This window comes from Lasioglossum baleicum, chromosome 3 (assembly GCF_051020765.1).
Source record: "Lasioglossum baleicum chromosome 3, iyLasBale1, whole genome shotgun sequence".
Classification (NCBI taxonomy): domain Eukaryota; kingdom Metazoa; phylum Arthropoda; class Insecta; order Hymenoptera; family Halictidae; genus Lasioglossum; species Lasioglossum baleicum.
Genome location: NC_134931.1, coordinates 6,639,754 through 6,665,423, shown reverse-complemented (window position 1 = coordinate 6,665,423; position 25,670 = coordinate 6,639,754). Strand labels below are relative to the sequence as shown.

At 37.5% G+C, this 25,670-nt stretch overlaps 1 long non-coding RNA gene across 1 annotated transcript; it reads left to right on the top strand.

The window, feature by feature from the left end:
* The first annotated feature begins 3,176 nt into the window (after positions 1-3,176).
* LOC143206984 (uncharacterized) lies at positions 3,177-24,176 on the top strand. Its single transcript, XR_013008591.1, has 9 exons — positions 3,177-5,428; positions 5,518-5,638; positions 17,913-18,205; positions 19,503-19,741; positions 21,733-21,853; positions 21,934-22,083; positions 22,229-22,323; positions 22,593-22,909; positions 22,984-24,176. It is a non-coding gene; the product is annotated as an uncharacterized LOC143206984 (long non-coding RNA).
* The last annotated feature ends 1,494 nt before the right edge of the window (positions 24,177-25,670 follow it).

The following is a 25,670-nucleotide window of genomic DNA, read 5'->3' as shown; positions in this document are numbered from 1 at the left end:
TTTCCAAATACACATTACATTCTCGATTTATACGGAGGGATTGCGAATCATTCCGCGTGTGCCAACACGATGCCGTTACGAATGCACTTGTCGGATCCTCTTTCAACGACGACATATTCAGTTCGATAGCACCGCCGCCGATATAGAAATAAACAATTCGTTAACCTTTCAAATCCTCTCGGTATTTCAAAACGCCACCATGGACTAAACCATTTTTAGTACTTGATTATTGCACTGCGGATTTTATGCATTTATATCAGAAATGGATATTTCTTAAGTTGCTCCTATATCTTACAGCTAGACAACGGATGTTTATGCAATTTTCCATTTTTATAGACAAAGGACCCGCACTAAACCACGTGAAATGGGTTCTCGGCGAAAATGGCTGAATTTGAAATATGTTGTACCTTTTGGGTCACTGAACAAATGTACGTCAGGCAAAATGTCAAAAAATGGACAGTTTCGTTGTTTCAACCCTTCAAAAGCCTGAGGTCAGACCAGCAAAGATATCACTTTCGGATCAATGCGGTTACCATTATAAGGGAACAATATGAATTTTTAGTGAACAAAATAGTTAAAGAATAATTGTTTATGACAATATTGTTTAAACAATTTGAAAATGTCATTATTTGCAAGAACTGATTCATGATTCAAAGTGGGAAAAATCATAACGGATAGCAAAAAAAAATAAACAATAATAATAATAATTGTTTTAATCATAAACAATTATTCTTTAGCTATTTTGTTCACTAAAAATTCATATTGTTTCCTTATAATGGTAACCGCATTGATCCGAAAGTGATATCTTTGCTGGTCTGACCTCAGGCATTTGAAGGGTTGAAACAACGAAACTGTCCATTTTTTGACATTTTGCCTGACGTACATTTGTTTAGTGACCCAAAAGGTACAACATATTTCAAATTCAGCCATTTTCGCCGAGGACCCATTTCACATGGTCTAGTGCGGAGTTCTTTCAAGAAAGTGGCATCAGATAAAATCCTATTTTTAATGCCTTTGTATCGATCCAAAATAAATAAAAATTGTACTAAAATCTTTTGAAAATATTCATAAATCTTAAATGCATAAAGATCCGCAGTTTGTTTATAAGAAATGCAGACAATTTTTATCATACATAAAGGACATGATCACTGCAAAATAAAAATTGTCTGCTTCAGTTGCAAGAGACTGGGATCTGCGTAAACGTTGATTTCTCTTTTTAATCATTTTAGGGAGCTCAAATGAATGCAACAGTATTTTGAAATTCTTATAATAATTTTATTGTTTTGCATAAAATCCGCATTCTGATGATGACAATAGAGGCGACATATTTAGAAGAAAATAAAAGAAGTTGCATCATATGCACGCGACAATTGTTTTTTGCTTTATGGTTGGTACGCACCGTGGCCCATTTTTCTGCACATTCTATAAATGAAATGAGTGACAGAAACACAAAAACAATATGAATTATTTGAATTTCGCTTTTTCTACTACCACTACTGTGCGCTGGTGTGTATAGTGGCTCGCACAATTGACTAAATGCAGTGAAAATTTTAGGAAAAATATTTTTTACAATATATGAAATGGTGTTTTAAATTAGAAGTGGAACTTGGCAAATAAAAAGTTTCTTTCGACAATCTAAAATATCAAATCTAATTTTATATTGCAAAAAGCATTTAATATATTTCTTGACAATGAAAATTGATGAAAGAGAGAGTTACTATTGGCGATTGTAAACATTTTTAAAAAATATAAAACGTGTTACCGAAAATACAATTTAGATTTGAATTAACATTTCTTATGATTGTTGAGGAGGAGGACCAAAAAGATTCGCAAATCTGATACAAATGGGATTGGAACCGTTTTTGTTTAATGCAAATGTTGCTTTCTGTTATACGTACATAATCTTTCGTACGAAGAAAATTTCTACAACACAATTTTACAAAAGAAGTGAAAGAGACAGGTTCTTAACTTTCCATAAAAATTACTGAGATCTATTTGTTGATATCCGACGCAGCATTTATTGCAATACATATGTATAGATTTATTTGATAATTTCACATAAAAGCACCTTTATAATTGCAGTAATTGAAGTACCTTCATGAAAAGTTAAAAATAGTTGTTTTAGTGTTAATTGCGAAATTTAAGAGTACTATTGCACCTATTCTTCGGGCGTAGCCTCCCGACTTCCGCGTTCTTTTTGCTTTTCGGCACGTTTTAACGACGAGAATTGTTCGGGCCGGACTACGGGGAGCCCATGTTCTGACGTTAAAAAATTACCAGACGATCCTTTGAAAGGTACACGGGTTACACGTGGAGCGAACACGCCGGTGCATGGTATAGTATACAAAGGCGAATTTTTCGTGGGCAAAGAGCGCGCGCCGTCACGGAACGGATTTTTCATTGTTGAAGATCGTTAAATTTTCACAGCAGTTGATCAAAAGTAATTATATCAAACGCATAGCCGTATTATTTGGAACGTAAAAAATTTTTGTCGCGTCGACGCGAGTAAATCTGGGTTAGGTCCTCTCGTCTAACTAGTCGCGAAATGTAAACCTTCTGACTTTTGCGTACGGCTATTATCCGTTTGGGTGTTTAGCGATAACGCGTTATTTTCTCTGAAAATATCAAGCTACGTTCGGAAATATTAAATACAAACAGCATGCAAAACGCAGACCCAGCACAGCTTCGGCAACAAATATGGGAGGCATTGACTTCCGGAACATCGTCAAACAAAGGCTGGGCAAACAGTGAATAACCGTGTGTAATAAAACAAAATAACAGTAACTGACAGCCGCGAGGATCGGTTAATTTCTATACGCTCGCCTCATGATAAATCCGGTAAAATTTGTTACGGACATTGTCGAAATCTAGACAACTTTTTTTCTCCTGAGTTTGGAGTTGCATCTGTTCAGTTCATGATTTCTACAAATTTAACTTCTATTGGATGATTGCAAAAGTTCCTGCCTGATTTTCAGAGGACTGAAGTCCTGCTTTGAAGAATAATTCATTTTGGGTGAATTCTTGAATAAAGGTTGATTGAGTTTGCTCTAGAGTACTACATTTTATTACGCCCGTGGTGTCAATTAAGCTTCACATCTTCCCTCTGGATTCTTAAAATAGAACGTTCTGATATTCATAGTTTAAAGTGTTCGCTAAAATTCAATCACCTAATTTAATAAATTTCAACCGTTCTGTGCCATTTTCGTTATATTTGTACAATTCAGTTCAATTTGGCCGAGAGATAAAATAACATATTGTAATGACCGATTAATTTGACATTCTCCATTAATATTGTACAATTCAGTCGATGCGGTGAAGCTACCATTTAGAGTAGGGATAGAATAAATCATTCTATCGGTGTCCATCGTTAGCATTTTGCATACAGGAGATTTGGAATAACTTAATAAATGTTTGTAACGTTGAAATTTTGCGACTTATAGACTCATTAGTTTTATTCTGAAGAAATACCGATCATTATAATGTTGGCTGAATAATAAAATAATGACAAACGAGCATCTCCAATGTTGAGAAGATATTTCCCTATTAATTCTGTGCAAAGTACGTATAACATTTTCGCTGTATTTTGATGTCGCATTTATTAAAAACTAAAATATTTTTCTGTTTATGACGCTGCTTCCACCGCGAAACAAAGCATACAGTCACAGAGCAGCCGCGGCATACAAATGACAAAAAAACCGGAATATATCATTAGGATCATCCTGTTAAAGAATAAAAATTTTTTTGGAACTGTACCAGAAGTGATTAGTAAAAAAAATGTAAAGAATGTGTGTGTGTTACGGTGAGTTGCCCCTGTTTCACACGAAGCTCGCTGAAACTCGAGAACAGGGTCAAATAGGGCATACGTTTATAGAAACTTTTTGTATTGTTTCCGTGTACGGAATCCACCGGCGTGGCTGCTCCCCGGAAGCTACGGGACACTCTGTATATTTAATCAGGGGAAAACTAGTCTTTTACCGTGTAGCCGAACCGAATGAATAAACGAATACCGCCAGTGTGGTAGCGACGACTCCGGTAATGTTGGGGAAGGTTTCTAGGGAACGCGGTGCCAATCGAGGAAATAAAAGCCGAATAATTCGGACACAATTGGATAACGTATCGCGTCGCGCTGAAACAAAGACTGTATAGGCGAGCCGTAACTGGAAATTGGAAGTTCGCTCTCGGTAGAGCTGGAGCCGGGGTAAGGTCGAGTTGGGCCACCTAATCCAATGTTTTACAGGTTTACTGATTGCGGTGGAGTACGTCGCGTCGGTCCTCTAGAGAAGGGTGGACCTACCTTTCTAGGTCCCCTCTCTAGTGGCCGCTCTCTTCCATTTCCTAACTCCCATTCCATTCCTTCCTCTCTCTACCTTTCACCGTTCCCCATTCTAACCGTTCCCCAAGCTCTGTCTGTAGCCATCTTCGTCGTTCTGTCTCGCTTCCTACCCTAATTCTCCGGCAAATAAACGCATCATTGAGCAGCCGTAGATTTACCAATCAGTCCGATGCCTTCGTACAGGACGACAGAAGCCGTGCGGAAGCCCACACTATTCGGAATAGCAATGAAAACAGGCCTTTAAATCTATCTAGCCGCCATTGTATATGTTCCGCATTATCTACACCCCGCGCTGCTGCCTTAAATACTTAAATGAAGCTGATTAATCGAACTTACTCTCGAATTATACGCGTTTGCTGTACCTGTAACGTTAGTTTTTGACTTTTGAAATACAGCTTTCTTGCGCGACCATAGCTTATACTCTAAAAATCAATCCCCTCATTTGACCAATTCTAATCGTTCTACGCTATAGATAAATTAATATCCGGAAGCCGAGTCAGGGTCAAAGTAGACCAAGATCATACTAAGACTAACGATAAAAGAAACAGGTGTTATCGCTTTTGGAAATGTTCCCAAGCGCTGAAATTGTTAGTATCGTCGAATGAGTTAACACGGGCCATTGATACCGGCAATCGCGTTCATCGTCACCGATCTACTACGAAGTCTGCCTATTGTTAACTTTTTCATAGTCGCATGAGATCCTGGTAACAACAGCCACGACGAATGCGGGCTTTGTTTCAAGAACAGAAGAGACTACTGATTTGTAGATAATCGTTGACCGTAATGCGCGGATTTCGACCGGTCGAGGAACGAAAGCTATTACTTGGTTCACAGCAGGAGATTAAAATTCAAGCTTTTTTCGTTCGGGGAGCTGTGTAGTGTCGGATGTACGGCGAGTAGCCAGTCACCTGTCCCTAATTTCTATTTAAACAGGTTCAGTCTCCTTTTTCCATTCAGTCGGTCTCGATTAATTCATCGTCGGGGGATCGTTAAGCGTGCGAGAACGCTCAGGGCCCTCGCAGAATTCGAGGTGGGGGCGTGCCTTGAATGCTTAGCAACGAGCAGATGGCGGAATTTCATTTCAACGAATTAAAGGTATTGAAAAAGTCCGGCTGTCGCGTAAGCCACAAAAAACTGTACAGTGATAATGGACGGTTCTTGCATCCCGTTCCACGGTGCGTTAGTTTCATGGCCGGACGGACAGACGGATGGATAGATGGATGGTTGGATGGAAGGACTCGCTCGACGGATGTCCCTGCGATCGATTAAGGGGCTCTTGCCACTGCGACGGACAAGAACATAGTTGTAAGTTGATGAAGACAAATGGTAATTTTCTTATTTTTATCTTATTTTTAATCCGGTTTCGACAGTAACGCCGCTTCTAATCAAGGCCAGTTACAATGCCAGACCTCGCCAGACCATTCTCACATTTTCTCTAGTTCGTGGAACAGCTGCGTGGATTGCATGCATCCTAACACGCTATGTACGATGTTCTCCATGCTTATTGTTTAACCTTCACCCGTGCCTTCTCTCAATTTCACACATTTTTCAAGTAAAGGATGATATTTCTCTGCCATTTGCAGAACAATTTATCTATTTCGAAGCATTAGCCTACAGGAAGTAGAACATCCAGGTCGTGATCAGACAAGTAAATGTCTATATATAACCTATGACTTGAAATGAATGCACACACTTCTTATTTAGCATAAAAACCCACAGTCATGTAAAAAAAATTAATTCCTCGACTGCTCTGTGACTTGGCTAACCAGAAATTGTTGCCTTGTTCCTATGTAATCCAGTAGATTTGGATGAGAAAATGCTTGAAAATCGTTCAACTTTGAACACTGGTATCTTTTGAACCATTGATTTTCTCGCACAAATCCACTGGATTACATAGGAAAAAGGCAGAAATTTCTGGTTAACCAAGTTACAGTTTAACCAATTCCTTTACTTATGGTAAACTTTTGAAACGAGGTGTCCCATATTATCAACCTGTTATGTAGACAACACTGTACTTGAGATTGTCAAGTTTTAAAAATATTTTTACTATAATCATGGAATTATGCAGTTCGTAGCGTTTTAATTTCCTTTCGTACTATCACAAACCCCAGAAAATCACTAAAAACTGAATCCAAGAATCAAATTAAGTACTTACCGTCTGAATATGTACTATAAGCTTGGAAATTGTTGTAAACCTTTATTGTAGCAGCCTCTATAGACGCAATTACGAGGCCTGTCCGTTTACGTTTTGTGACGTTCGCGTGTTGAATCATTCCAGAATGACGAAACCGTGTTGCGTTCCCGAGAACGTAGACATCAAGATACATGCTAGTAGAGTGTGCAAATTAGATCATAATGCAGGCCTCGTCCACGGATGCATCGTGTTAAATGCCGTAATAGTGGTTTAACAGCTCGTAATGCCGCCGCTATTGCGCGAGTTAAACGAAAATAACGTTGCCCGCGGAAGTATAGCAGAACTTTCCTGCGCAACATTTTTGGCTCCGCATACAGAGACATTTTTTACGAAACCCTTTGTCAAGGAAGTCATAATTTTCCGGACGAATTCTAGTCCTTGTATGTACATTAAGAACCGCATCTGTGATGTTTACACAGGTTTCCCCCTTGATTTATTCGCATTGCCACCCTGGTTAGACCCATGAGTCGCCGTCTTTCAGGGATTTCCTTTTTTCTCACGACGCTTTCTAGATCCTTATCCATGATATATTTAATCGCGTGACGTTATTCCACTTCCAGTGCAACCTTCTATCAAGGGGAACGTCCTCTCTCGGACCTACAATCCCGACTGGCTAATTTCGATTCGTTTCCCTCGCTTTCACCATGACTGGCATATTCATTGATCTTGATATTCAGTGTTGCGAACATGGTGCAGAACAGTGATAATACTGAACTTTGACGATTAATGAGGAACAAAACGAAGTTCCAAAATCAAGAAACCCAAAAGAGGCGAATTTTTTGGTCATTCTTTATTGGATTCGCATTTCCATAACCATTTGATTGTAAGATGTATTTTCAGCGTAATTAAACCCTTCGATCAATAGGGCATTGACTTCTACTTGTATAATCTCGACATTCCGGATCGGTTAATTTGGATTCGTATCTTTAGCTCCGACGATCGCTGAAATATTGCCCGGGCGTAAACGCGGCGTAACTGAATCGGACATTATATAATATGTATAAAGGAGCGTGCGGATTATTCTCGACCCTGCAAACGAGGTAAATGAAGCCGTATTAAAAATGTCATTTTGTCCGAGGTACACGGAAAATGGAGGATCAGTTTCATATAAACACAAGGTTAATGAACAGGGTCCCTTCGAGCGACGACTCTTTGCATAAGGGCCGCTCTGTGCAAAGTAATCGCTCTTTGTGCGCTCGAAATCACTGATTTTCGTCAAATTGCTTAAGCTTGTAAATCTCCATGCATCGATTGCAAAGCGCTATTTAATTCCTGGATATTGCTTAAATAATCTGAGTTACGAGTAGACTGCAGAGATCTCTATACAAAATAAAAATTATATATAAATCAATTTTAAGAAAGAAGTGCCAGTAGAAATTGCCTTGTTCTGTCAATCATTCAGTTTGCAAACATATTTTTGAGAACACTGCGACTGAACTTCACCTGAGGAAACCAAAAATTTCAAACTTTTTTTTATATTATCCTGTAGATTTTGACGAGAAAATTCCGAAAATCCAAGTTTTAGTCTTAGGAATCCACTGGTTCAGAAGTTAGGCGTGTTTAAAGTTCAGTGGTTCCCACTGTTTTTTTATATTTTAACAAAACACGTCCATAACTCTTTCGATATAAAGTTGTAATTATCATTCTCCGAAATAATAGTTAACACTAAACTTTCGGCCTTTGTGATTAAGAAAGTTGGAGCAATACCAAGGAATGAAAAGTCGCTTTGTGATCGTGTTCCACAAGCTCATGCAAATTTATTAGAATTAGTGATTTCGTGTGTGCTAACAATAAGTACGATTGCTCGATTCGGAAATGGCCGGTATAAAAGACGATCCGATTTTGACTAGCGGCGTAGTTCATCGCGATTATCGCTGGAAATATTTCATAAAGTTCCGCGTTACTGCAGATATAAAATAAAGTGTTACGGTCCCCCTAACTTCTCCAGTGAAAATACATATGTGCGAGCCGAGTTGGTGCGACAATTTCGAACGAAGATCCCCAGCCGCCACGCGCATCAAAGGCTCTGAGAACCGGCCAGGGAGCCGGAGATTCGGGTTTGAAGCAGAACGTCCCGTGTACTGAGACGATTGTCACCCACGCTTCAGAACCGGCTTACCTTCCCCCCTGAATGTGAAATGAAGTTCAGTCTCGCTGGAGCGCTCTGTCGCATCGCTCGGAACCAATAATGTTTAACATCTCGTGAATTCTATCTGCTGCTAAGGATATCATCCAGATACGCGCACGACAAGTATGCGTACAGAGGAACCGCCTAAGCTTGCGCCGCGAGGGTCACCTACCATATTTTCTTTAAAGATTTACGTACCCTTTTGTGATTATGAGATGGACACGGACGGTCCACGGATACTCGAATCCATTTTCAATACTGATCGGTAAAGGATTTTGTCGACAATACACTGATCGGCTCGGAAAGACTCTGATAACAGGATAATTCACGGTGTTTCGTTGAAAATTGTTTATATTAAGATATATTCTTTCATCTTTGTTTAATGTTTAATGCTTAAATCACTCGATTCTTAGATCTCTATTTCGTCAGTGCCAAATGGACATCGCGAAACAATGAAAGCAGAAACTATTTGCACAAATCAATAAAATGAACCGTGCACTGTACGATGGTATAACGCACAACATATGTATAACAAGTTACCTATCTTAAAATAGGCGCTAAAGGTTAAACCGACGAAAGACGCAATTCTTCTTATATTGACCTAATACCTTCATACGCCGCGCCGTGACACTGTTAATGAGAAATGCATTCGTCTGATATTAGGCAGGTTAGATCTCATTTCATGAGCAGCATACGAAAGTAAATTGTACGGCAATTTATAAAATAAGCCAAGGTAATCTGAGATGTGACCTTCTAAGTTGCTCACCGATATAATAAGAGATAGTGGTAAAAAAACCCATTTGTTTGCCTGCACCGTTGATCACAATGTGTTGGCGTTATCTATAAGCGACCAACTCGAGAATTGTACTATTGCACATCAGACATGTAAATGAAATGTGCGTTTTCTAATCAAGCAATTAAAATAATGCATGACAGTTACATTATTGATTTATGCAATCATAAAAAATGGTAATACTATTTAAAAAGCACAATATTTCTCCATTTATCTGCAGAATATAAATGAACTTCAATTTTTTCCTTAAAAGCGCGGCAACTCATCACGCATACCTGAAACCTTTGTATTTGTTCGACTGATGAATTCCCCGTATTTACGGATGAAATAACGATCCTGTCCATGAAATTTTACCGAAGAATTTGCAAACACGCTTCGCCTCCGCATTCGGCTGCGTAGGTATAACATAATTAGAGTGCGTATTTTCATGCGAACTAAAAATTTTCTGCAGTAACTGAAAGGTAATAAAAACCAAATAAAAACGTGTTCCCCTTCCTTTAATCATTTTCATCAGTTTACGATAATATTCAGACTGTTGTAATTGTTGATTGCATGACAACTCAACTTTCATTCAATAATTCTATGTAGTTTTCAAGAAATCACAGACAGCACGCATATACTATCAGTTTATCCAGGAGTGTGAAATCCGCAATCCAAAGGTAATTTGTGCGATTCTCGGGGAACGCAGCAATTCGTTGGCTACGTATTTTCGCGTTTTTTTCGAGGGTAACGCGATGGGGTGTTCGGGGTCCCTGGTGGGTTCATCTCAACCCCCCTCGGAATCCCTGTCTCCCTTAATTCTGCCTGCGCCGCGAATACGTAAGTTTCACGTTAGCAATCCCGTAAACAAGCGGTATACGCCGCGGGAATGAAAGAAATTTTCTTACAACCTGCCATTTACCATTCGCGAGCATGCCAAGCGTCAAGCTTCCCTGTTTACCGTTTCCCGGAGTTGTTGCGGGTTTATTCTGTAACGTGGTACTTGTGATTCCGTGTCCGATGGAGGCGCGAATTGCTGTACCCATGTTCGTATTTATTACCGAGGTCTTCAATTAACTAGAAACACCGTCGAGCATTCCTTTGCTTTCTTCTCGCACGTCGCGAGATACGTTGGAGACGTACAATCGGTGTACAAAGTATACGTACACATTAAAAAAACTAATTACCTTTTCAAAATTGGACCCAACAGCTTGAGTTTCTTTTCAGACGTTAGAAGGATTAGTTTATCAGCTAATGTGTAAATAATTTAAAAAGAATTGTTATTGGTCGCAATTGTGAAGGAAATAGTAAAGGTCACGATTTTTAAATTTTTTATCTGTACCTGTAATGAAAATTTAGAAGGCGCCTTTGGTAGGTCTAAGTAAGTTATAGTAATATGTATACTTGTACAAAGTTTCATCGAAATCGATCAAGGATATAATTGATTGAAAAATACATTCAGATATGTATAATAACATGACCTGGACCTTGATCTGAAGGTAAAACTTTAGTTTTCGAAGATCAAGGTCATTTCAAATGAACACCCTGTACATAGTCAAGTAAGCCTCCAAGGTTTCAAGAGATATTAACGCGGTTGGTTCAATCTTTCCGTACAGATATTTACAGCTACGTGCACAATACAGGGTGAGTCACTATATAGTGATTCAACGTCATTCAAGGTCGGAAACGTGAAAAAGGATGAAAAATATAAATTCACTATGAATGCTTACACATCCGTGAAAAAGTGAGATACTTGTAATCGCGTTAATGTGTTGAAATCAGTCGGCCGATTCACTCGACAGGCTCGTTACAGCGACGATTCCGCGATGTTCGTCTTGAGTGCGTCGATACGGGTGCCCGACGACATGATCTCGTACAATAAAGTAACAGTGTGGGTCTGTGAGACGGAGCAAGAGGTGACAAGGCAAGTGAAAAAAGGACGAGTCTTAATAAAATTCTCGCGGCTGATGACTGCGAGTGCGTTTTAATCACGCAACAAAAGCCTCTGCGTCGCCGTGCTTGTTCCGTCATAAAACCGACCGGATAATGCAGTCGCCTGGTTCGTTTTCAATATCCGCGGTTACAAGGATCGTAAATGAATTTACGGTTTGACGTATCGTAATCCCTAAGTTTACATAGCCATCAACAAGTCGAGGGCTGTGATAGAACGCTTCCGCCTTCAGCTTTTGACCGATGAAGTAGCCCCCCTCGCGAAATTGTCATCGCGTCCTGCCGCGTCGGAAGCCGCGACGGACACGGCGAAACAAGTCCGGGCCACCGAAATAAATGAAATTTTGTTAAACGGTTTCATTAACATTACTGTCCGTTCTATTAATTCCCCGGATGTTTCGTCGGCGAACTGCCTTGACCACCGGCTCGATCAATAACCAATTTTCCCGGCTGCCACTGAAACCGCGCATCCAAAAAGGATTCTGCTTTCCCTGAATTTTTCCGTGTCCCATGTGACAGCGCGCCGATCGACTGAAACGTAATAAACGTTTACGTAGCATCATTGGTGCCCGTCACTATGCACACTTGCACCAAAACGGCTGTATTTCTGTGTTCGCGTTCGTTCTGCCGCATCAAATACTGATTATCTGTAAATCTTTATGTAAATGCATATTTTCTTTCGAAGTATCACAGTGAATCACAGTAATATTCGGACACTTTTCAAAGGACGATAACTATTTTTAATCGTTTACTATGTTATATGAAAAAATGTTGAAGAAAATACTAAAAGTTGTATTTTACAATTTCTTTATGTGGGCCTATATTGAAAATCTATACAGTAAATCTGTGTCAATTATACATATTCTAAAAATTTCACAGTTGATCCGAATTTTATCTATCTGTGGTCGTTACATTTGCCATTCCTCTTTGTGTCGATTCCAGAATCATTAATAATTAAGTATTTTGAGTTTGGTGTTGAAAGTGAAAAGTATTTATTTGATGTTTGATGATTATCGCAGTACGAATTTATTAATTTTATCGAAAGTGTGTGTGTGTCAAGAAACAGTAAATTATATTGAATTTTAGAACTTTTCAAACATTATGAAAATAAAATTTGTTTCGGATGTAATACACTTTTATTACATTTGCAAGCACGTAAAAATAATAAGATTCTAACGTGAACTTGCATGTGGTTCATTCTATTATTTTTGCTGATCTTTTAGATCTGGAACCAATTCTTCATTTTTCCATAGAGGTAACATATTTTTTGCACCATTTTTGGGTGTGCTGAAATGGGTCATGGATAGAATTTTTTATTTGTCATTGGACGATTCCAAATATAATTTTGTGTTTTGCATATTTTGCATACTTCATGTTTTGCATATATTGTTTTGATTGCACATGCAAAAATATGTAGTGGGTATATGTTAATTATGTCTATGAACTTGTGAAATACGATGTCTAAAATTGTGTGGAGAATGAACTTGAACTTTGAAATCAAACTTTGTAATTGAACTTGAACTTTGAATTTGAATTTGGAACTTGTGTGAACTTGAACTTCGAATCGTTAATGTGCACTGAAAGTTATACCATTATGAACAATAAGTGTGTTTTACGAATGTAAATTACACGAACTACTGTTTAAGAACTAGAGCGGCAATTGCCCCTGAACCTGCGGCAATCTTGGACAGAACAATGCTCGAAACATACGGTTTTATTTTACGAATTTTTTGAAACAGACACGCCGTCAATTAACTGATAAACATCATTTAGATGAAAATTGGTAAATATGTTTTGAACAAAATGGTATTATACTAACGCTCAAGAAGACTGTCGAAGACGTGTGAATTCTGAGTTAGCTATCTGAAGTGGTTGTACTGCTAGAGTACAACATTTTATCCCTAAATGTTTTAAGATGACCGAATAATAACGTGTGGCAGCGTACTTCACATTAATCAGATTATTTAGTAAAGAGGATGATATAAATTGAAAGTACGCATTTCGATCTTAATATTCTGTACTATCGAAATAAGCGTGGCTCTATAGAATTACTTCAAACTGATTGTCATAAAAAGAATGCTACTGAATATCAGTAGACTGTGGATTTTATGAAACAGGTGAAACGCGAGGAAAAGCGCGCGACGGTGAAAACGTGAAGTCAATCAAGCTACACATAAGTATCTCATTGAAGTGAAACATGCTCGAAGATGTATTCATTTAGCGGGTAGGTTCTGCTGCGTCGCGGGGTGCCGTGGGGAACGCAGCGGAAAGTATGCCGGTAAAAGAACAATATTTGGTTGGCCCGGAAGATTTACAACTTCGGACAAACACGATATTCCGGCGAAACGTCACGGAATATATTCGCGGTGGCCGATTCGGAACTCGTACATTCGAAAACTTTGCCGAACAGTCAAGTGCATCCGCTTCTCTGTCGCTTCTGAAATCGAATTGTCGTGCAGATCGGAAAAATTTTGCCCATACGAGCGTCGACGGCACGATGAAATTTCGTCGCGACACACCGGGGATTATTTATATCGTCTTCGCGACAACGACTCGGCCATAGCCGGAGCGTATAAGAGAAAAATTTCCCTCGTGCCGGGCTGGGACCCGAAACTTCGATCGATAATCCATAAACGGTTGCAACCGTCCGTATATCGGTTCCCTCATTAACCCATATTCGGCCGCGTCCACCCCCGCGACCCCTCCCCCTATCCCCCTAAACCATCGCTTTCTCGTTTACGGTTTTTACCTCGTCCAGAGCCTGGCTCTGTCCTTCGTATGGAAATCGGGGGAGAAACGTTCCTCAAGATACACATCGTGGATCGTGGAATCTCGGACTCGCAGCTTCCTTCGTTTTCAAACACAACCACCGGAAAACTGTAATAACCATTCGCTTTAAATAATTGCCGGTTATCTATCCCGAGATTGTCGTTTTAACAATCTCGTCGCGGGAACGGTAGATTTTGCGACGATGAGCTTTTTATCTGGGCCGTAATAAAGCGAAGATATAGGGGTAAAGGAGACCGGAAGTAAATATTAAAGGAATTGTGCTACAACGTGAATCCTTCCAATCCTTGGTAGTGATGAGCATATCGATTATGGATATGTTATTGCTAATTTTGTTTACCAACAAAGCATTTATCGATATATTGATAAAATATCGGAAACAAAAATTTTTTAAATTAATGATACGTTGCCAATTAATAAATTGTAGAATACATTTTCGGCTATAAACGTCTTTATTTGTTATTATTCATACAGATTACAGTTAACGCATTTACATGATTCGGATGCAATCTAGTTCTGCGATCTGACAGTACCTCTCCTGTATCTGAAAATATTCGTTCACTTGGAACAGATGTCCCAGGAATTGACAAATATTTTATGAGAGTATTTGAGTGTTGTTGTTATGCTGGATCCAAGGAGACTAATGGGACAGAGAAATACCGACGTTATTCATGTTTATAAACACAAATGAGAGCTGAAAGAGCAGTCTCTACTAACATTTATACCGAGCACGTAGCTTGCCCGACAGAATTCTAAACAAACTGTTATTGATATTATTGATATATGTATAGATATTGGCGATAACAATTGTATACGATATTGATAAATATAGTTTATCGATATTCTATCGATAATCATATCGTTAAATGCATCTCAATTCCTGGGTAAAATTGTACGGAAAGTACTTTTTTTGCGAAATTAAAAATTCATATAATCGAAATAAAAAATACGTCAACGTATGTTAGCTTTACGCTAGGATTTATACAAAAACTGGATTTCGAACAAAAGCGGTTCTCGAATTTCAGTGTTTCCAAAAATATAATTGAAGCAGCTACAAAATTTCACAAATTTTTAGTTTGTGTATATTCTACAATATATGAAACTACAAAAATACGAACAGAATCAGATGTACTGTTCACAAAAATGGTTAAATTAAAAGAACCGAAATGTATGCTCTATTTTCCGGGTTATCTATTCTTTACGCAACTATTAAATGTAACAAAATAAAATATACTCTGTATAAAAGTGAATAAGGTAACAAAACTAAAATGCGTACAATTATTCAGGTTATTTAATCTTTATAGAATTATAAAATATAATGATAACACATAAAAGATTAAAATAAAAATGAAATAAAGCAAGTAAAATCCACAGGAAATATAAATAATTCCTTTTCATTTTATGTAACATTTTTCTTCCGGAAATATGATTCCAAAGAAACATAAAATGTCTACTGAATTGGCCGAACATTAGCTTCATTCATGAAGATTTGTTGTACTACAATATGCTCGTGGGCCCAGCGCGGCGCGGTGCGATTTAAAATGAAAATGCCAACGTTCCTAACTGTATAATTAATATGTTGAGTAACCAACCACGCCCATAAAAATCAACTTGAAACGTCAGAAAGATTGAAAGAATTGAAGACTGCCAACACACTCTATAAATGCTTCCTATTTACATTTAGTATAAATTTAATGATTGGATTCAATCCCTATCTAGTAACAAAAATTAAAAGAACTATTAAAAATGAATGCATACAAATTGTAGGTTTATGTATAAAAAAACTGAAGGTGACCTTGATAACTCTGGGGAAAAAGGATTGAGAAAAAATTTGGAACAATCATTTTAAAACTAAACCTACCAAGATTAAAAGTATCTGGTAAATATTGCCTTATAAAAATGGAGACGCTAAATTTATTAAGATCGTCTGTGATTTTGCAATATAATAGATGCTTGGACAAGGAGATTTATTCCATTATTTTCCATAAATGGATTTTTATAATTTCGATAATTGGAAAACATAAAACCGGTCATTTGACCGTGATAGGTTAAGTGTTAAAGCTCTACTTGAATCATGTTATCTGAGCTAATAAAACTTCCGATCGAACCACTAACAGCAGAATAATCTAAGCTGATCACGCTTCGTGGTCCACTCTGTATGAGGAACGTGACACTGAAATTGTTGATATGTTCCTAGTAGAGTCGACGAATCGATCGTTCCCGAAAAACTGAAAAATGAGAAATAAAAAAAGGGTTTAGGCCGAGTCACTCCAGCAAGTATGATTCATCGGGAACAAGTTTGCACAGTTATCAGGCGCTATTGGAAACGGAGTCTCGTTGGATTCCGAGGGATCAGGCTTGGCACTGTGGAAACGGAGAAATTGGTGTCTGCACGAAATTCCGCTTTGACTACAATGCCCCGAGGGTTAAGTACCGCGTGCACAGCGGACATCGTCGTTCCGGAACTCGGCCAGGCCAGTTTAACCCGGCGCGGCGCGCTCAAAGCTTCGCTTCGCGAACGACGAAAACGGAATATCTACTTTCGCGAACTTTCCGATCTCTTCTCGGTTGCCCCGTTTCCCCGACCTTGCCTAAGTAAAACGAACGATATCATTTTTGAGACAACCTTGCGAAATTCCGACCCGGTCGTTTCTTTCCTATTTCCTCTTCTTCTTCTCGTGAAATACTGTTGCCCCTCTTTTCACTCTCTCCCTATCACTCCCCCCACCCTCTCTCCGCGCCCGGCGCGGCGGCGGCGGCCACGATCCAAGGAGTTCCTGTCGAACGTTCATTAGAAATATTGGAAAGTACGGAATTTTCTTGGTGTCGGAGCCGCATTCCTGCGGCCGCCACCGTGTTATGAGATAAAAAGAGAAGAATCGGCGTCGACATGGAATTCGGTTCATTCTACAATACCCCAGCGGGTTAAGCATCGCCGGGGACAACCAGCAGTTAACTCATCGCTCAAAAACTCTAGATTGCGAAACCGGCCAGACGGAAAAACTACTTACCCCAACTTCCACGATCTCATTGTCCTTCGCCCCCACCCCCCTACCCTACCTATCTCATACACTTCAGAATCGGTGGCGAGTAAACGCTCGACCAATGAAAACGTTTCGAGTCTCTTCGATCGTGGATAGGTAACTCCGACTCTATTCGGGTCAAACAACTAAAAAAGTTATTCTCTCAAACTACCACTATCATACCGGAGTCGGTCGATAAGTGTCGAAAGCGAGGACAAGCATAAACATTTATCTTTCGGTTTTTCAAAATTCTGCTCGAACTTCTACTCTTCGTTTTATGATGTTCCTGTAGAAATAAGGAAAGTGTTGCTTTCAAGAACTTCTTCTGAAAGCGTTCTTGTGGAAGATATTTTGAAATCTGTATACCACAAAAATAATATAGAAATGAGTTATTTTATAATGTTTAGTAATTTCCATCATTAGAATGTTTTATATGTATTACCTTTAAAATTGAGTCTTCATGTTAGAACGTTCATTGTTCATATTCACTTAAATATTGTTTAACATGTTTGCTAGCATTATAACAGATATGTAACGTCTACAATCTCGCAATTTACTCAACCCCTTACTGTACAATTTTGTTCGTCGATATAATGATTAGAGTTTCTTAGAGCTTCTTTGTCTTTTTAAGAATTTCTTGAAGAAAAGAAACTTCATTTTAACATATTATCAACAATATAATTTTTTACTCTTTTATGTATCCGTTATTTTCTTGTGTCTTTCAGGAAAGCTATCAAGAAAACTACCACGAGGGAAAGAACTTTTCTACAGAGGAGGGGCAATGATAGATGCCTTTCGTGTTCAAGGTAGAGACTACACCTACACTGCGAAAAAATGGTTCGTTTGAAAAGCGCAATTGCAGGCTACGTTGCCAAAAGACGGAATCACGCTGAAAAGAAACATTCAGATCGATGGACGAGCTGTTTGAAATGTAACAAAGACTGAAAGAAATGAACAAAACACTTCGCGCTACTTTTAGTTCTTCTAACAATTAATTGAAATAACAAAGGAATGTCAGGTAAATATATTAAAAAGTACAATCGGTGTGTTTTAATATCGCGCCGCATTGTGAGAGCAACAATAATAAAAATGACTGAATTGAAACTGGGAGAAGGTAAATGTAATTTTTATAGCAGATCGGTTATGATTGAAAAGTGTTTCTTAGCGTATAGAAAAAATTCTAATTGTAATTCTTAATACAAGACAATACTGTTCATAAAGCAATCCACAGTTTATTCTGGATTTTAAAAAGCTTTACTAATTTGAATTCATAGACAAATTATCGGAAATGTTAGTTTGACGGACTTTTACTAATAGAAATTTACAAACACCAGAAATCGCAATTATTAAAGCTTGGAATAGAATTGTAATAAATTGTTAACGAATTGTTTTCGTAATTTATATACGAAAGTAAAAAGGCGAAATTATTAAAGTTTTATGCTGTTAACAAAAATGACGTGCTTATTCTTGAGCTTATCAGTAATACCAATAATTATTTCCACTGTAGCAATAATACGTACAGTGACTCGAATAAACATTCGGACGCTCTGAAAAAGACAATAGCTTTTTTAATATTGTACTGTACGATTTGAACTTTTTTCGGAAGCTAGAGCAATTAGTTTACTACAGGACGTGAAAAGAAATTTTTTCAAAAATTGCAATTGATCGGAATTGTAGAAAAAATACTAAAAGTTGCATTTTACAACCTTTTTGTGTGGGCCTATATTGAAAATTTAAAAAATACATTTTGTATATTTGCATCGATTAAACAGATTCTGAAAATTTCGTCAAAATCGATCGACGTTGCAATGTGCTACAAACGTTCAAAAATGGTAAACATTACAGTTTCAGGCCTACAGATTTTCGGCCTATAACTGCAGTGTAAATCTAAGGATTCTTAATTCTTACATCTTTCAATGCCTGTCGTTCTTTTCCGCATCAACCAATTTCGATGAAACTGTCACAGTGCAAATTGACAAATATGTGACAAATATACAAAACCTACTTTTTTAATTTTCAATATAGGCCCACATAAAAATTGTACAATGCCGCTTTTAGTATTTCTTCTACAATTCCGATCAATTGCAATTTTTGAAAAAATTTTGTTTCACATCCTGTAGCAAACTAATTGCTCTAGCTTCCCAAAGAAGTTCAAATCGTATAGTAGAATATTAAAAAAGTTATCGTCTCTTTTAGAGCGTCCGAACATTAATCCGGGACACTGTATATTTGGAATTTGTTCTACATATAGTATTTATTAATTTAGTTCTATCATTAATGAATTTCCAGTGGAATTAATATATATTGTATATCAGGCTTTCCGAGGGGAGAATATGGCAGGAGTAATTTAATTAAAAATTCAGTTAGACAAACCAGGAGTTTTTCGCGTGCCAGGTGAAACCGATTGTTAATGAGCTATTGATGACCGAGTATAATTAATATATGAGCATGCGGAGTTTGTTCGTGTTGTTTGACTACTAGTGAAAGGATGGGCGAATCTATACACAAACAAATACATATATCACCGAACGAACGGTGGTTGTACAAAATGAAGGTGAGCACAGATAAAACGTATGCTTCGGTGTAGATTAAATGGGGAACTTGTCACTGTCGAGTTAATTTTTCACGTGACGGGATCAAAAGTTTTAAAAAAATGGTCCTGAATGATTAAATCGAACGAAATTTTCAGTGACAATTCAAGTCTTCGTTACAGACACATATGCACGTGTTCGAAAACAAAAAAAAAAAATTACGCCAGACAATTCAAAAAATTTTTCTCTTTTGTGGTATCGACATTGATTAAACGTATTGGAACTGTCGCGCACATAAATATTTGATATATTTGCCAATGCTCCTATTGTTCAAAAATCGGGTAAATGAACCGTGTCCCATTTACGCGCTTCCGGTTCGGTTTGCGTCTGATATTATTGAACATTTCAACGCCGTCTATAGAATTTTTAATTCATATTGCCGTTTCCATTTGCGAGCGTAGAGAAAACCCTCCGCTTCCAGAAATTCGCGATCTTCTCCGCAGCTCTGTTAATTGCACATATGTAAGATACACCGCACGCGAATCTGTTGATTACACTGTCTTGTTTATTAAGGGGATACAAACATTAATTTAGTCGAGCATGTACCTGGCGCACGATATTTAACTACAATCAGAAATTCTCTACCTTAATGTTAATTTCGCCGAGGATATGGAAGCCAACAGCGAAAGCAGTATAACAATGCATGTATAACAATGGGAGTTGAGAGAAAAGAATAAGTACAGCCTTCAGAATATTTTAAATAGTCTCTTCTGAATGAGTATCGTTCTCACAAAATAACTACACTAGTTAGAAAATAAATGAAGAATCTTTATATGTGTAATCGTTCCTGCATCTGTTAACTGATGAGTAGACTGCGGATGTTTATGCAATTTTAAATTTTTATAGACGAATTTTAAGAGAGAGTGGAATCAAATAAAATCTGATTTCCAGAGGTAGTACACTAAGAAAAAAAGTAGTTACTTCAATAACACGCGTGTTAATGTAATTTTTTTACTTCGATGAATATCAATGTATTCTTTTCAATAATATGAAATTTAGAAGCAAATCGTGATGTATTTGAATTGTCTATCATGAAATGATTGAAAATATTATTCGATTCAATACCGTACATTATTATTCGTAATATTTCTCTTTTTACTTCAATCAGATATGTTGTTAAAAAAATTTGAGAAAGGTATTGATTTATACTGGAATTGGTTTGAGGCCATATCTTATTTTTTTGAAAACATTGATGTCAAGCTATTCGCTTATATGATTGGCGGAAATGAGTTTTGCTATTGAAATTCAATAGTATTAAATATTAAAATAAGTTCATATGATATTGGCACTATTCAATAGTACATCTTATTGAATCAATATATATATTTTTTTGTTTCGACAGGATTTTTTTCTCAGTGTAGCCTTTGCAGGTCTGAAACAAGTAAAAATCGTATTAGATTCAGCCAAATTTTACACTGTATTTCTCGAAAATTTTCAGAACTCATAAAGATCCGCAGTCTTCTGATGAGATTTCAATTAAAAAAATCATTTTATGCATTATTGCATGTAAGTCCAATTTACAATGGTAGAAAGATTAAAGGAACGTAAAGAAATCAATATATTGTTTTTAACGTTCTTACTGAAATGATTAAATGAAGAAAGAATCTCTACATGGCTTCTGTATCTCCTAATTAATGCAGAAAATGCTTATTTAGTATACGAAGATCCGCAGTCTATTAATAACCATCTATCTCAGAGACGCTACAAGGACTTATGGTCCCGTGCAAACCAGAAAATAAATGTGCGAAGCATTAATCCTTCTATACGTGTACTAATGTATTCCTTCGAAAATAAGCGGTCCCTGAGGTTCGATATACAGCTCCAATGTTTAATACCAGGCTCGGCAAGTTTGCAAAGAGAGCAACGGAGGATACGATATATTTCCTCTTTTGCTTTTCTAACCCCTCGGTTTCGAGTCTATTCTCATTCGAAACTAATACAACCGTTATTGCAGAGGTGCGAGCTCCGAACAAAGTAAAAGTGTTCCGGCCTGTATTGCCAATTCATTCCCGTGAATCGCGGGGAACTGGCCATGGAAAGGCGTGGATCCAGCCATCGGAAGGTTCCAAAGCGATGTAAACTGCGAAAACGTGCAAATAAGTAACCAGAACCTCGCGAAGGCACTCCGCTTCATGGACTGATAAATTGTTCTCAGGTCGGAGGCTACAGCTATTCCAAATGATAAATGCGTCCTAATACGCATTCGCAACTGACTCGAGGAAAACTTTTCCATTCGGTGTGGGAAAGGTGTCAATGGAATAGATCAAGCGGAACGAATCGCATTGGAATTGAAGAAACAACGACGGTAATATACACTCAGAACTGAAAATCTAATTCAGATCTGCTAACTTTAATTTCGCAGCGATACGCGAACAATTTTGCGTTTATAATAAATAATACTGCCAGCTCAGAATTCGTAAATCACTGGAAAATAATTGCGATATTTCTAGGTTTTCTGTAGAACAGAAGCAAACTGATGTATCCACGTGCAAGATAAAATAAAAGTTTCTTGTACCAATTGCGAGTGACTGGAGCTACATAAACAGTTAATTCTTACTTTAATCATTTTAACCAGCTGAAAAAATAGACTAGCACTCTCAAATCATTGTAACCTTTCTACAGTTTTAAAGTGCACCCACTTATTTTTCCGCAGTCTAATGTTAGCACACTCATAAAGTAACACTTATTCAATAACGAGTAGATCCTCCTTTGTTTTCAATCATCTCTATCATTTTTATAGTTTACTTGTTTCTTGACTTATTCGAAAGCTTTTTTAATTCTTGAACGCTTTCATATTGCTCCTCATATTTGTAGACTGCTTCACTGACAAGGAAAGTTGGACAACCCGGAAATTCAAAAAGTTTTGAAACTGTGCGTTCGAGTAAAGCGTGTCGCCCATAATATAACCCAACTTTTTGTTGCTGCCATAATTCGCTTTTAAGTACTGGAATTACTCCTTGAAAAATTCCGAAATTTCTTTACCGTGAAATATTTCTATTGCGTCTACTAAACTGCGGAAAGGAGCATCTCGAAAAACATGAATTTTTCAACAAAATTTTTTACCCAGTTTATAATGGATAGAGTAAAACGATGCAACTGTTGCTAAAACAAGGACGTTATACCTAGATTAGGTTAGTGATTTTTTATGCGTCCTAAGGATATCAGAAGGATTATTGAATGGAATAACCATTCTAATATACCCTAGGAAGCCTGAGGGAGACTTCTCCAAAAAGCCTCGGAAGTCCTCGAAGAACTTTCGTAAAGGACCTTAAAAGTCACCATAGGGAGCGTCCCAAGAAAATCCATAGAATCTTGAGAGGACTATTCCAAAAACCTCAGACGCACTTGTCGGTTTCTACTCAAAGGACCCTAGAAACGTCAGTAGAAGAATTGTCTCAAGGAACACCACAGGCCCTTGGATAGATCTCTTCAAAGAACCTAGAGCTTGGAAAATCTTCTTACGAGATGCTCTACTCCTATGAGAAAAAAGAGGTCGAGGTTAGTCAAGTGAGTTCTATCGAATCTTTAGCTTTGAAGATTCTGGGCCCTTGCGAATCCCAGAGATTTCCATCGAATTTAAGGACTCGACAGCAACTGAAAAATTTCACCGTTTCATTGAAAAAGTAATAAACGACAGTCTTAACGCACGTACATATCTAATTGTAAACGTGGTGAATTTTTCTTTCTGTATAAATGGAAAGCATGTAACAAGTAATTACGTATTAGACATTCATTTCATATTTCTTCAACATGTTGCAAGTATTTATTAAGAAAATATTGTTTGAAAAGAATCTGAACTTTTTTAATACCCTTAACTAATTTCTTTGTTCGTATTATTAGTTTATATAAGAATAAAATGTTTCTGCTTTGAATTATGAATTATGGTTTAAGACGTATAATATCTACATTTTCGTTTCTCAAACACATAATAATTAACGTCAAAAAATCTGACATTGAGTGCTTTTACCAAAACAGCTTTTTATGACTTCTCATTGCATTCAGTTCTATTATATTCACACTGAAACAATGCATACATGGAACAAGCAATAATATCGTGTATTATATAACCTTATCTTCCGTTTTATTTTACCCGGTTAGCAAGTAGAGGCATATAGTCAATGTTTAAAAAATATATAGCCGGCCCAGCAGGGAAATTGTACAAACACCGTGTACGTGAACTTCGCATTGTGAATTATTAAGTCCGTAAATAGCTCGGCCAGCCAGCGCGTACCAGACATGATTTATATAACAGCGACTAATTATCGTCGAGCTAATTAGCTTCATGATAAAAATTGTATCTCAGTTTATATCTTCGAATGATAAGTGGGGGCCTGTAACCTATTTCTGTCTAAGCTAAAGTCTATCGACTCATTACAATATTGAACAATTATATTTGTAATAAATAATCTACTGAAAAATATCAAAATGTTTTGTATTTGTTGTTACATATTTGCATTCCTTTCAAACAATTACCATAATACATGTTTTCCAGTGTTATTCGCGCGCATTGTTACCGAAAAGCTATTTTCATCATAACTTCATCTCAACATTGTAACAAATTCACTTTCATCTTGTAATTTACTTGATAATAATTTCTATTATTTGTAGGTACTGTTATTATCATCTGCTGGTGAAAACAGTATTGTTTATTACATACAAAAGGGTGGGCTCAAACACATATTTTTGGAATTAAATAAAACTATTTGAAGTAGTAAATTTGTTTCAACTAGTTTATTGTTTTGATTTTAGGAATTGCATAGATAGTGAACCAATACGGTTACGGCGCCTTGACCTTTCAAAAACGGTGAAAATCGCAGAACTTTAAATGCACATCATTATTAAACCAGTAGATTCCTAAGATTAAATCTTGGATTTTCGGTATTTTCTCGCTAACACCTACAGGATTATATAAAAAAATGTTACAAATTTCTGGTTTCCTCAGCTGAAGGAACAGAAGTTAAATGAAAATCGTTTTTCTTCTGTAATAATTTCAAACAGTGGAAACATTAATCTCAAAATTCTTTAATATTTTCCACAAATTCCATTTTTGTCATAAAATCCACGTTCCACATTCCCATCCGATTTAAAAATTTTCACGTACTTAGACTTCATGTCCTAACCAAGGCATGCATATTACATATGTTAATAAAATTACTATCGAAATTACTAGGTGACGAATCCATTTACTTTAAAATTTAAACGTTCGTAATTGACCGCCAACTTAAAGCGAAAATATACCGTGACAGTAGTAGGTCGAAAGCTGATTTCAGCTGCAATTTGGAAATAAACGCTTCTATAGTAATTTGCGCGGCGTCGACACCGCGTATAATTTTTAACCTGACGAGCGTTGTGTGATTGAATCACACATTAGCAGATATCCGACGGAATAATTACGTGGAGTCTTGCGAAATCTGAGAACAATTAAATTTCATCCGATCTAGGTCGATGTCAATGACGGCAGGAGATTCGGCGCTCCTAGTTCTGTAACTGTAGATGCACCATCGAAACCCTCGTGTTCCAATATGCACGCATTGGTAAGCCACCCCCATCAATCTCATGTAACACCGCTAACGAACACCGTCCATTGCTTTGTAACGAGAACGATCCTGGTCGAAAAACGAAGGCAAAATTTTCGAAATTTAATTTGCTCCGTTTGCGGTCGCCGTTGGAATCGAAATCATAAGTCTAAGGAAATAAAGAACATCGCGTGGGCGGGGGTGGTAGGGATGTTCGAAACGTGGTTTATAAAATCACATGAATATTCAGCGACGGGGGAATTGAAGTTCCCGCGGCGCATCGAAACAAAAAGAGCGGATTCGCCGTTACACGTGGCGTTCCCACTGGAAAATTGAACTTTCGAAATCCGCCTGGATTATTCCTTTTTCTCGTCCA